The sequence below is a fragment of the Sus scrofa genome, chromosome 9, assembly GCF_054392235.1.
Source record: "Sus scrofa isolate SSC_HxYL_T2T_F1_AM1 chromosome 9, Sscrofa_HxYL_maternal_Yorkshire_Landrace_v2.0, whole genome shotgun sequence".
Taxonomy (NCBI): Eukaryota; Metazoa; Chordata; class Mammalia; order Artiodactyla; family Suidae; genus Sus; species Sus scrofa.
This window is the reverse complement of record NC_139391.1, coordinates 142591453-142602516: the sequence shown is the minus strand read 5'-3', so window position 1 is coordinate 142602516 and position 11064 is coordinate 142591453. Positions and strand designations below refer to the sequence as shown.

General features: G+C 41.9%; 1 long non-coding RNA gene across 1 annotated transcript; it reads left to right on the top strand.

Moving 5' to 3' along the window:
• Window positions 1–3375: 3375 nt before the first annotated feature.
• On the top strand, window positions 3376–9650 carry LOC146400258 (uncharacterized). Its single transcript, XR_014816678.1, has 3 exons — window positions 3376–3949; window positions 4796–4848; window positions 6663–9650. It is a non-coding gene; the product is annotated as an uncharacterized LOC146400258 (long non-coding RNA).
• Window positions 9651–11064: the final 1414 nt, after the last annotated feature.

The window sequence follows — 11064 nt, the reverse complement described above, 5'->3', positions numbered from 1 at the left end:
GTCGGCTGCACAGCTTCTCTGATGGACTGGGCAAGGACTGTTTAAGACAGCCAAAATAAACCGATTTGATCCAAAAAAATATCAGTTTAATGGCCCTTCAGCAAGGCAAGTGAGGAGAATGGAATTTTCAGAAAGTGTGGGAAGCCCTGTGAACTAAGAGACTGAGTGACATTTTTTTTTCTTTTTCAGGACCGCTCTGACAACATACGGAATTTCCCAGGCGAGGGGTTGTGTTGGAGCCGCAGTTGCCATCCTACACCACAGCCACAGCCACACTGGATCCTGAGCCACATCTGCAACCTCTACTGCAGCTTGGGGCAATTCTGGATCCGTAACCCACCAGGGCAGGCCAGGGATTGAACCCACATCCTCAAAGACACTATGTTGGGTTCCTAACCCCCTGAGCCACAGCAGGAACTCGGAAGGGACTTCTTGCAACCTCTGTGAGCGCCTGCCAGCTTGGGTCCCCGCAAAGCTCAATAAATAAGAGCCACCTTGATCCGTTGCCTTCAGAGTGGCTCCAAAGGAAAACCTGCATTAGTGGCGTCGCTGATACTTAACTAATGAATAACTTGGAGCGCTGATGTGATAACAGCAGATTCAGGGACTCCCTGCCGTCTTTCTTGGCGGAGAGAAGAGCTGTCCTGGTGTGTCTGTGTGGCAGTGGGGCGCGGAGCGCTCAGCTCCAGGTTAACTAGGTGCCCTTCTCCCACGGGCACTGGGAGAAGGATGTCCCCGCCCTGGGTCCTGCCTGAGCAGGATGATAATGACGACTGGGGACCTGGAACGCGGTGGCCCCCATCTGGTCTTGATGCAGTCACTTCCCTGTGCTGCTCTGAGGCTCATTCTCTCTCCCACAGGGACGCTGCGGCATCTGCTTTTACTCCTCCTCCAATTACTATGGCGTTGCTGTTATTGAGAGACGCTCTGCTCTCCCAGGAATACTTCGCTAGAATCATGCCAAAGGAAGGGTTTTTGTTTGTTTGTTTGTTTGCTTTGTTCTTTTTCTTTTTTTTCCATTTGCTTTTTAGGGCCGCATCTATGGCATATGGACGTTCTCAGGCTAGGAACTGAATCAGAGCTGCAGCTGCCGGCCTACACCACAGCCCCAGCCACACCAGATCTGAGCCACCTCTGTGACCTACACCGCAGCTCACGGCAACACCGGATCCTTAACCCACGGAACAAGGCCAGGGATCAAACCTGTGTCTTCATGGATGAGTCAGGTTTATTACCCCTGAGCCACAGCGGGAACTCCTTGTTTGCTTTTCAAACATACATTTTTTTTCCCAACAAAAGCAAACTGTTGCAGGCCACATGCCTTTTATTTAAGGTTTAAGTTTCCTCAGGCCTGCGTTTTCTCACCGTGTGAGGGAACCTTCTGCAGAGCTTCACAACTGCGTGTGTCGCCAAGTCACTAGCTGCTGGTAAATGCATCTCTGAACGGATAAAAGAGAAAGTGGATGCTTGCGAAGGTGAAAAAGAGGCACATTTCTGGGCAATGTAGAGATGATAAGAATTGAGTTTTTAAACATAAAATTGGGCTTTCAAATCTTGTTTTCATTAAGTATGCGTTTAGTAATTGTTCTTTTGGGATGTCTGTATTAGATTTTCAAATATGTACATACCGTGAGGAGAAACAGATTGTAGCCACAGCTAGAGGCAGTCCTCACTCCCGGGGCTTTAGACAAGTGAGGTTTGTTCTTCCTCCATGACAAGCAGCCAGGAGGCGGCCCCTTCCAGGCTGCATCAGGGCTCAAATGTGTCAGAAGAGGGTTTTTTACTGCCTTTTAAAAATTATAGTTGATTTACAGTGTGGTACCAGTTTCTGCGGTACGGCATGGTGACCCCGTCATACATATGCATATCCATCCTTCTTCTCTATCTTATATCATGTTCTGTCCCGAGAAGTCGGATGGCGTTCCCTGCGCTGTGCGGTCTTAAGAATCAGGACGTGGTGTGAATTTAGGAACCAACGAGTCTTTCACCAACACTGCCTGTTAGAACAAAAGGACACAGCACGTACCTTACAGAAGCATCCGAAGCCATCTCGCGTCACAGTTTCCTTTAATTTCCACAGTTTTATTATGATTATTAGTTATGACAAATAATAATCTTCAAATATAGACTTGTGATTTGAGGTGAGAGATATTTGGGCCTTTTTGCTCTCTCCGACAAAAAATGGCTTTTTTCCTTCTTCCTTTACTCTTAAATCAACAAATCAATGAATTAGGTCAAATTATTCTAAATTAATTTGTGGGTAATTATTTTCACATACCACATTACGATTTCAGGACTATAGAGACTCAAACTCTAAAGAACTTGATATTTTTTTCTCACTACTGTTCCTTCTTCATTACATATTTCTGTGATGAAGCAGATCTGTGTGTTTTTCCAGTGGATTTATTGTTCTCGGAATTACCTCCTCACAACGTTCGCCCATTTTTCCACCAGGTCATGCTTTTCTGTCGCCCATAGCAGAGCACTTATCAGCAACTAACTACTACAGACCTACCGTTTGTTCCTTAATTAATTGGGCTTTTTATTGTTTTTATTTATTGAATCAAAATAGCTTTAATTCTTAAAACTGAACTCACATTCTTCTGGGTTTTTTTTGTTTTGTTTTGTTTTTTGGGTTTTTTTTGCCTCTTGGGGTATAATTTGTGCTAAGTGGTTAAACAGTGATCTCTCTTTTCCTGGTATTACTTTCAGTTTACAGCCCTGTTCTTTACCAGTTTCTATTTGCAAGACCCTTTTAACATTTAGTGTGAAATTTTAAAAAAAGATTTTTATATCTATGGTCCACAATCTGACTCAGTAACTTCCCATTGAGAAGTGCTTTGCTTGGCTGATATCACATATGAACGTCTATTTCCTAAGAACTCCTCAAAAATTGCAATTATTTTTTTTGAAATTGATTTGTGATATATTTGTCTCTGTATTTTATAGGCAAATACATCCTAACTTTTGGAGGTGTGTTATATGCAAAAAAAAAGGTTATGTTTTAGGTGAATGTTGGAATAGAATGGGTTTCCTGGGAAGAAAGGGAAAATTCAGAGAGAAAAATGTTCAAATGTACAGTATGTTTGTATATTTTATACATATAAAATGTATTATATATAAATAGAAGATACACTGTATAAATACATATGGAACACTATTTTGTCCATTTGACGATTATAAAATATGCTTATATAATAGGTATAAGCATACCGTCTACCTTCATACTCTACATATTATGGCATACTGTACATTCGAACATCTATAAAACATACTGAAGAAATGTGTGTTTAAAGAGAGAGGTGTCTGATAGGAAAGTTTTAAACCACAGATGTGAAGGCAAACCCAGGAACTCACTCTATTGGCAGGAGTCCCGGGTTGGCGCAGGTCTGGGGAACTGGCATCTCGAGGAGTGACGAGCTCTGGGGGCTGCATCCATCAAGCAGCGGCCTGGTGAAGGCCTGGGATAGGGGCACACTGTGCAGGGAACGAGAAAGGCCGGGGCCTGCCCTGGACGGCTTCATGGGCACAGAGGGGCCAGCAGTCCCCGCGGAACAGCTGTCACCCTCCCCGGAGAACAGCGGTCAGGACCTGGAATGGACAGCCGAGGACTCGACCGGTGCCCTCCACACCTGCTTCAGTTTTTCGCGCCACCTGACCTTAGCTTTCCCTTCCTTGCTCTTGGATGGTGGATTCTGGCACCTAAGGCCCTCCGTCCCATGGTCATGTTGTAAAGCTGAAGAGGAGGAGGTCGTGGGAGCTGCGCTGCCCACGCCAGGCCCCACGGCTGCCCAGGGGCTGTGCCTTCACAGCAGAAAGGAAAGACAAAACAAGGCTGGAATACAGTTATTCCCTTTTCCCAAGACTGGCCAGAAATAGTGGATATTGGGGGAAAACACACACACAGATACAGAAGGAATACCAAGGAGGTAATTTCTGCCTGGATGAGGTAAGACGCCCAATTCACACATTTTTTTCAGAGCTATTTTGCTTTCTGGGAAAACAAAACACAAAATGTCCCATCTCTCCCCCCTCTCCATGGAACTGGGTCTTCAGACAGGACGACACAGGGAAGACGAAGAGAGGTTATGGTACTTCTGAGGGACTATGAAAAATAACAAGGCCAGGTTCATTCTACTTGCTCGGAGGACCAAATATTTTAGCCGAAGGTACTTTATATTCACCCTTTTTAGAACCGTCAAGTCTTGTTAATAAGTCTCTCCCTCAGCACAGTTGAAAGAAAATGAATCACTTCACTCTATATATTCCACAGCATCAATCTGGAGTTCCAACAAAACCTAAAATTAGCAATTTAATTAAAATTTTACTTGGTTTTCTACCTTCCTCATGGAAATTAGATGCAATTATTCATGCGGTTGCAGAGTCACAGTCTTTCTTTATCTATTTAAAGACGTCTAATAAAACCAGCATGAAGTATAGAAAACTTGGAAAGAACCAAAACAGTGGTCTAAAAATAATTGCTTATCATTGTGTTTTGATTTTTTTAGTAAACCTTTCCTAAATATCACATTCTCTCCCATCCAAGTGTGTATTCAGACTCCCAACTGTATAGTGTTGCCCCAATGTTTCTTTTGCATAAAAGCTGTTTGATAAGGGTATTATCAAAACATAAAATTTCAGTAGTATTTGCTCCAATTTATTTAATGCCATTGTTTGAAGAATGGAAAATGTTTATATTGCCCACGACCTTTTTTTTTAATGCTCCTTGAATTGTTTAGATAAACAGTGTCATTAAATTCTGATCACCACCTTGTCCCAATCCTCTGTCCCCCAGGGAGCCCTCCTGACTTGGAGATGTTAGGTTTGAAGACTGCAGACTCATCAGAGGTAAAAATTGAGTTTCGTTTAGATTTTAACGGCAGACTAAGTGGAGAGGTATGTTTCTGTCCCAGGTGACAGTGCTTTCAGCTTGCAGGGAAGGAATCTTTTTGTCCACATCGATGGCGTCCCTCTGAAAGTGACCCAGAGTTGAAACACGGGGCACGTGTTCAGACTCAGGCAGCTTCTCTCCGTCATCTCTGACCCTCCACGGCATCGGCCTTGACCCAGGCTTCCTGCTTCTTGGTATCAAGGAAGCTTCCATGGCCCCAGAAACCAGTTTCTAGAACGAATGTTTGCAGAAATTTCTGCTGTGGTTCAGCAGGTTAAGAACCCGACGAGGATCCATGAGAACATAGGCTCAATCCCTGGCCTTGCTCAGTGGGTTAAGGATCTGGCGTGGCCGTGAGCTGTGGTGTAGGTCGCAGACACGGCTCAGGTCCCACGTTGCTGTGGCTCTGGTGTAGGCCAGCAGCTGTAGCCCCCATTTGACCTCTAGCCTGGGAACTTCCATATGCTGTGGGTGTGGCCCTAAAAAGACAAAAATAAAATAAAATAAAATGAATGTCTCCAAAGTAGGAAGGAAGGTATGAGAGAGAAATGGACTCAATCATTGCACATCTCCTCATCTGTGAGGAAAAGCCTTTCCCAGGAAGCCTCGCAGTGTACCCAGCACCTCTCACTGGCTTTAAATGGGCCTTATGGGCATCAGATGGGCCAAAACATCCTTATGTTTTTGGGTTTTTTGTTTTAATCTTTTTAGAGCCACACCCATGGCACTAGATGTTCCCAGGCTAGGGGCTGAATCAGAGCTGCAGCAGCCGGCCTACACCACAGCCCCAGCAATGCAGGATCTGAACCACATCTGCAATCTACACCACAGCTCACGGCAATGCCAGCTCCTTAACCCACTGAGTGAGGCCAGGGTTTGAACCTGCGTCCTCATGGATGCTAGTCAGATTTGTTTTCGCTGAGCCACAACAGGAACTCCTCAAAAAGTTTTTAAAAAAAAAAGCAGGATTTTTCTGACTCCTCAGCCTCTATATCAGTGGGATGAGAAAGGGAAGGTAAACTGAGATTAGGTAATCCTCCGAAAGCATGTACATTTTAAGTCAGTAAGATTCATCTTCTCCTCTGGAATCATCCACCCATGACCTTGTTTGACACTTCACGGTGACCTGATTGCAGTTAATTATCAGTATCTCCTAAAACTTTTTTTTTTAAATTCTGATTGTTGCAAATGTAGGTACATCATGTGATATAGTTATCAGATGTTATTAGAATGAAGAATATGCTTATATTTTGCACACAGTTAGATGCTAGTTGGTGTTTCTCAGTGGATTCCAAGGACAGGAATGTGTCCCTTTAGTGCAGAGAGACAGGTTGTCTCTGCCAAAGAATCCGGCGGCTTCCAGAAGCTGGAAGGACCGAGAAACAATCAAGTTCATGGCCTGCCCATATTTGCCTTGAGTAGAGTCACCCATAATCCAATACCCAGTCCAACACAAAGAATCAACTGAATTATGCCCCGAGAAATGATTTTTGGCAATGCTTGAAAGCGCAGTTTATTTAGGAAACAAATCTTTCACATGACTGTTTTAAGTCATTTAGCTCATAATATGGGCTCAACCAAACTTATGGAAGAAAACTAATAAATTTTGATGTTGAAATATAGTTTTCTTCCACAATTATGGATCAACTTTGGGAAAGGTCTCTGTTTCGGTTTGCTCTGTGTGTGTAAAATAGAAAAGTTCATTTTCTACAGCAAAATGGTCTGAGTGATCTTAAATCCAAAAGTGAATTTAAGTCTGCCTTTCTGGTAGCCTTTTCTTTTTTAGGACTCCAATTTCACGAACTGGGCTGCAACTGAGAAACATGAAAGATAAGAACATGGAAACGGAGCAGGGGATCCTGCTGCTTCCTAGCCTGGTTCTAGGCATTACTTCCAGTCCAAGGAGCACCAAGTGATAAGAAGTGACAGACCCAGGACTTGAGCAGTGGAGCTTTAGGGGCTACAGGTGGCCAAAAAGAATGCTGGTCCTGGGGCCGGGGCCTCCCATTTCTCAGAAGATGAAGATCGAGGGCTGGCCTGCTCCCTTTCATATCTCAGAGGGTGCAGACTGGGCATGTTTTCAATTAAAGATAAGATCTTCTCGGCCATGGGAAGTGCTTCCACTAAGTGGATTCAACAAAATAGACACCAGAACAGTTGTCATAGTGAAAGAAATTGACAAGAGTGGTTATTAACGCGAGAGACAATCTGAAACCTTCCAGAAATAAATGCAGATGTACTGCTGTGCTACTGCATGATTTTACAGGTGTAAATTTAGGCATCTTTGGGTTGCTATTGATTTGCATTCTAATTTTGCAAAGACTTAGAACAATATATTATTATTTCAATGTTGTATGTTCTATAAGTCTTAGTATTTTTCTCCCATACATGGATTTACATGTTTTTATGTCATTTGGCTTCCAAAGCTGACATCTATTTAACTTAAGTTTATACCCACCACGAAATGTAGCCTCTATTTAAAACTCCGCCGTCCAATTGCTCCATACATGCCTACAGACCAGGGGAAAGTTACTGCATCTCTCTCTCTCTCAGTCCCCATGGATGTAAAATGAGCACAATACAAACTTCTTCACAAGTGAAGAAGGAAGCATCGTTCAGCACAATTCTTAAAAACATAGGTTTATGTTTAACGTAAAATAGAAGTTAGGGATTGATACTGCTGTTACTATCGGTCATAGCATTATGACAGCAACCACTAGCTCAGCATAAGCCTTGATACTCTTGTTTCAGAGAAAATTTTCCCAGGAGACAAGTGAAAAACCAGTTGACACCTACAAATAAAGTCAAAATACTAGTATCGGAGATCAACTTTGCCTCCTGTCTACTGTCCTAGGCGAGGGACCCAGCTGACTGCAGCGTATGCAGACAAGTCTCAGGAGGATTTCATGAGAAGACTCAGGGAGTTGTTCACAGCTCAGGGGCTACTACGCCAAGTCCTGATTTTATGACTATGAATCGTGTGGCATCACTGGTTCTATTTTGTACCCTGTTCTTATGTTCTGAAGGGTGACCAACTATTGATCAAGGCGTCACCAAATATGAGATTTCAAATTCAGCTTTTCCTATAAAGATCGAATGGCTAAAATGACTTTTTTTTCAGAGCCTTAAAAATATGACATGAGAGTTATTCTGATGAAAATAACTCAACAGTTCATTTCATACAAAGAACACAGAAAACTGTAAGTCAGCATTGAAAAAGAGCTTTCATCTATACATACCCCTCATTTAGCTTTTTATGGGGGGGGGGGGGGTGGAAAAAAGCCCGTGACCGTGTCTGATGGGGAAAGGAAAGCGAGAAAGCAAAAGTGAGAGAGGAGGAAAGGAAAGAGTAAAAGAGAAAAGGGAGGAAAAGCCTGTGTGGGCTGATGCGATAAACCATCCATTACTTTGTGGGGAAGCAGCCAAAGTGATTTATACTTCAGTATATTCCATGCTGAAATCAAAGGGGGTGGAACAGAGATGCCGTTGCAACTGCGTGGAGAGAGCTGTGAGATACAACGTATTTTGATTGAGACACTTAATGGCAATTCAAACAGACTAATTACGAATTAAGGTACTAAAAATGTATGTGATTTCACTTCTGAGGCAGCAGCTGAATTTTTATTTCTAGATGCAATATTTGGCTACTCATCATCGTATGATTGGGACAATATAACTTTATTGTGTAAGCGATTTTTTGCCAACAATGTGAAAACTGATTTTCAGAGCTTGCTTATATGCAAAGTGGAACTCATTCAAGATATTGGTTAGACTCTCTTGTCTCTTTAACATTTATAAACAAATCACATGAAAACTAATGTTTTCCATGTTTTTCTAAAAAGATTGTTATTAGAGAACATTATTCTCGCACAAGTAAACATATCAATCTTAACTACATGCATATAACGAAGTCTGTTCAAATTCAGTTTTCTCTGTAGGGAAGGTGCAAAGAAGAGTTGTGACTATAAGCCACGGCTAGAGCAATAAGAAAAATTGAAGTTCTTGAGATACTTCTTTTAAATCCCTTGGCATTGTCTATTTATATGTAATTTGTCTTTAGGAGGAATATATGCCCAACATTCCCTATTATATAATAGCCATATGGTTAGTTTGATCGGTGAGGTAGCAGGTTTGTGCTACGATTCTGGCTGTGACATGTGCCAATTTTTAAAACAGACAATGTTGACGAGGAGCTCATTCTGAAAACACTTCTTGGGCTTCATTTATAAAAGAATCTTGATCTTACTCTAGTTTTCTCTCTTTATTTGTTATTAGTCCTTATCTGCCCATTGTAGAGTTCTATGTTTTCTGAATTATGGAAATACCCAAAGTGATATCACATCAAACTTCATCTTATTACACCTTCAAGACAAATGAATCATAGTTTGTGCAGTTCTCCAAACAAAATAAACACAACAGGAGCACTCTGAAACTCATTTACAACACTCATCTAAATAGATTTTTGCCATTGATTTGAAAATAGCTAGTTTTAATTTTCATAATGAGGTTATATTACCATAAAATACTATAATAATCCACAAAATCCTATTTTAATAAAAAGAAAGTAGAATCAGTGCTCTGATAAGCACAACATTTTAAAAAAATGACCCAATTAGTGGGCCTTTCTTTATAAAGTATGGAAAATTTTATGTAATTTAATTGTTTAGGCATTTGTAAATATGTGTCTCTCATGTATCAAAAACTGAAAATAAATACCACATTTTATAGAGAATTAAATTCATCTTTGCATGATAAATTAGGAACATTTTATTTTGTCTATTATGGTGCGTCGTTAACGCGAAATTTGTCACACCAGGTTCCAGACTTGCTGGGGACGCCCCATCCCTTTCTTCTCTCAAATTCTCTCCCTTTTGGAGAGGGAACGTCTATCCTGCAACTGTGCCTTTCTAAGCAGTGAATTTTGGAAGCAGATAGCTTGTCTGGTTTCATAGATTCGCAGCTGGAGAGGAATTTTGCCTCAGGATGAATCATAGCTCAAGTCTAATCTGTCCTTGATTTAGATGATATGTAGATGAGCTTTGAAATTAGAGTGGATTCTGGAATGAAAGCAGACCTCAGAGGCTGTTGTGATGGGTGGATATATTTAGCATTCGAGACAGGCAGGAATTTGGAGGGTGAGCGCAAGGAGTGTTATCAGTGGAATCCCACCACCATCCGATTCGTGTGTTGACATCTTCAGCTCTAGAATAGGACTGTATTTGGAGAGAGAAACTTGACAGAGGTAATTAAGGTAAAAAGAGGTCATTGGGTGGGCTGTAATCTGATGTTACTGCTACACCATAAGGTAAGACTCCAGGATGCCTACCTCGGTGCTTTTGTTCTGTTAAAGAGAAATGCAGTATACTCTACCAAAGGCGTTGGTGTTTTCACTGACAGGTAGCTAAATCAAACCTTATATACGCCTGCAAATTGGAGAATGAGATAAATCACAAAAATGTCATCAGACTTCTCAATGGAAGCTTAAAGCCAAAAGAAGGATTTATTGGAGTTCCCTGGTGGTGCAGCAGGTATAAGGATTCAGTGTTGTCACTGCTTTGGCTCTGATTACTACTGTAGCATGGGTTTGATCCCTGGCCCAGGAACTTCTGCATGTCATGGGCAAGGCCAAAAAATAAGAGGATTTATTCAAAATTATAGGAGAAAATACTTTTCAAACTAGAAATCTGTATCAGCAATTTAAGAATCAAGCAAAATAGAAGTAAGAGAAAAAAAAAGAGAGAGAGAGAGAGAGGTTTTCAAGTATTCCAATATACCCTTCATCAAGGGCTTCCAGAAAGAAATAGCTCACCAAAACTAGGGAGCAAAATAAGAAACAGGCCATGGGATCAAGCAGCAGAAATTTCTATCATGATGCTGCAGAGAAGCTCCAGGGCAAAAATCTGGCAGCTGGTTTTTAGAGCAACAGCCAGATTGTAGCTGGGGAATGAAAAGACATTTAGGGTGGGATTCGGACTATTTAACGAGTCCTTCACCAGTAGCACTGAGCAATTAGAAGCAAAGCCAGCCCAGGCACTGTGGACACAAGCTGTGAACATGAAGAACAGCTAGGCTGCTTTACTGGCTAGACAGACACCAGCCCACTCAGGGCTGGCTTCAGGGCACACAGTCTGCCCTGTGCACTTCCACATTTGGAAGTTCTCAGTTCTCTGTTT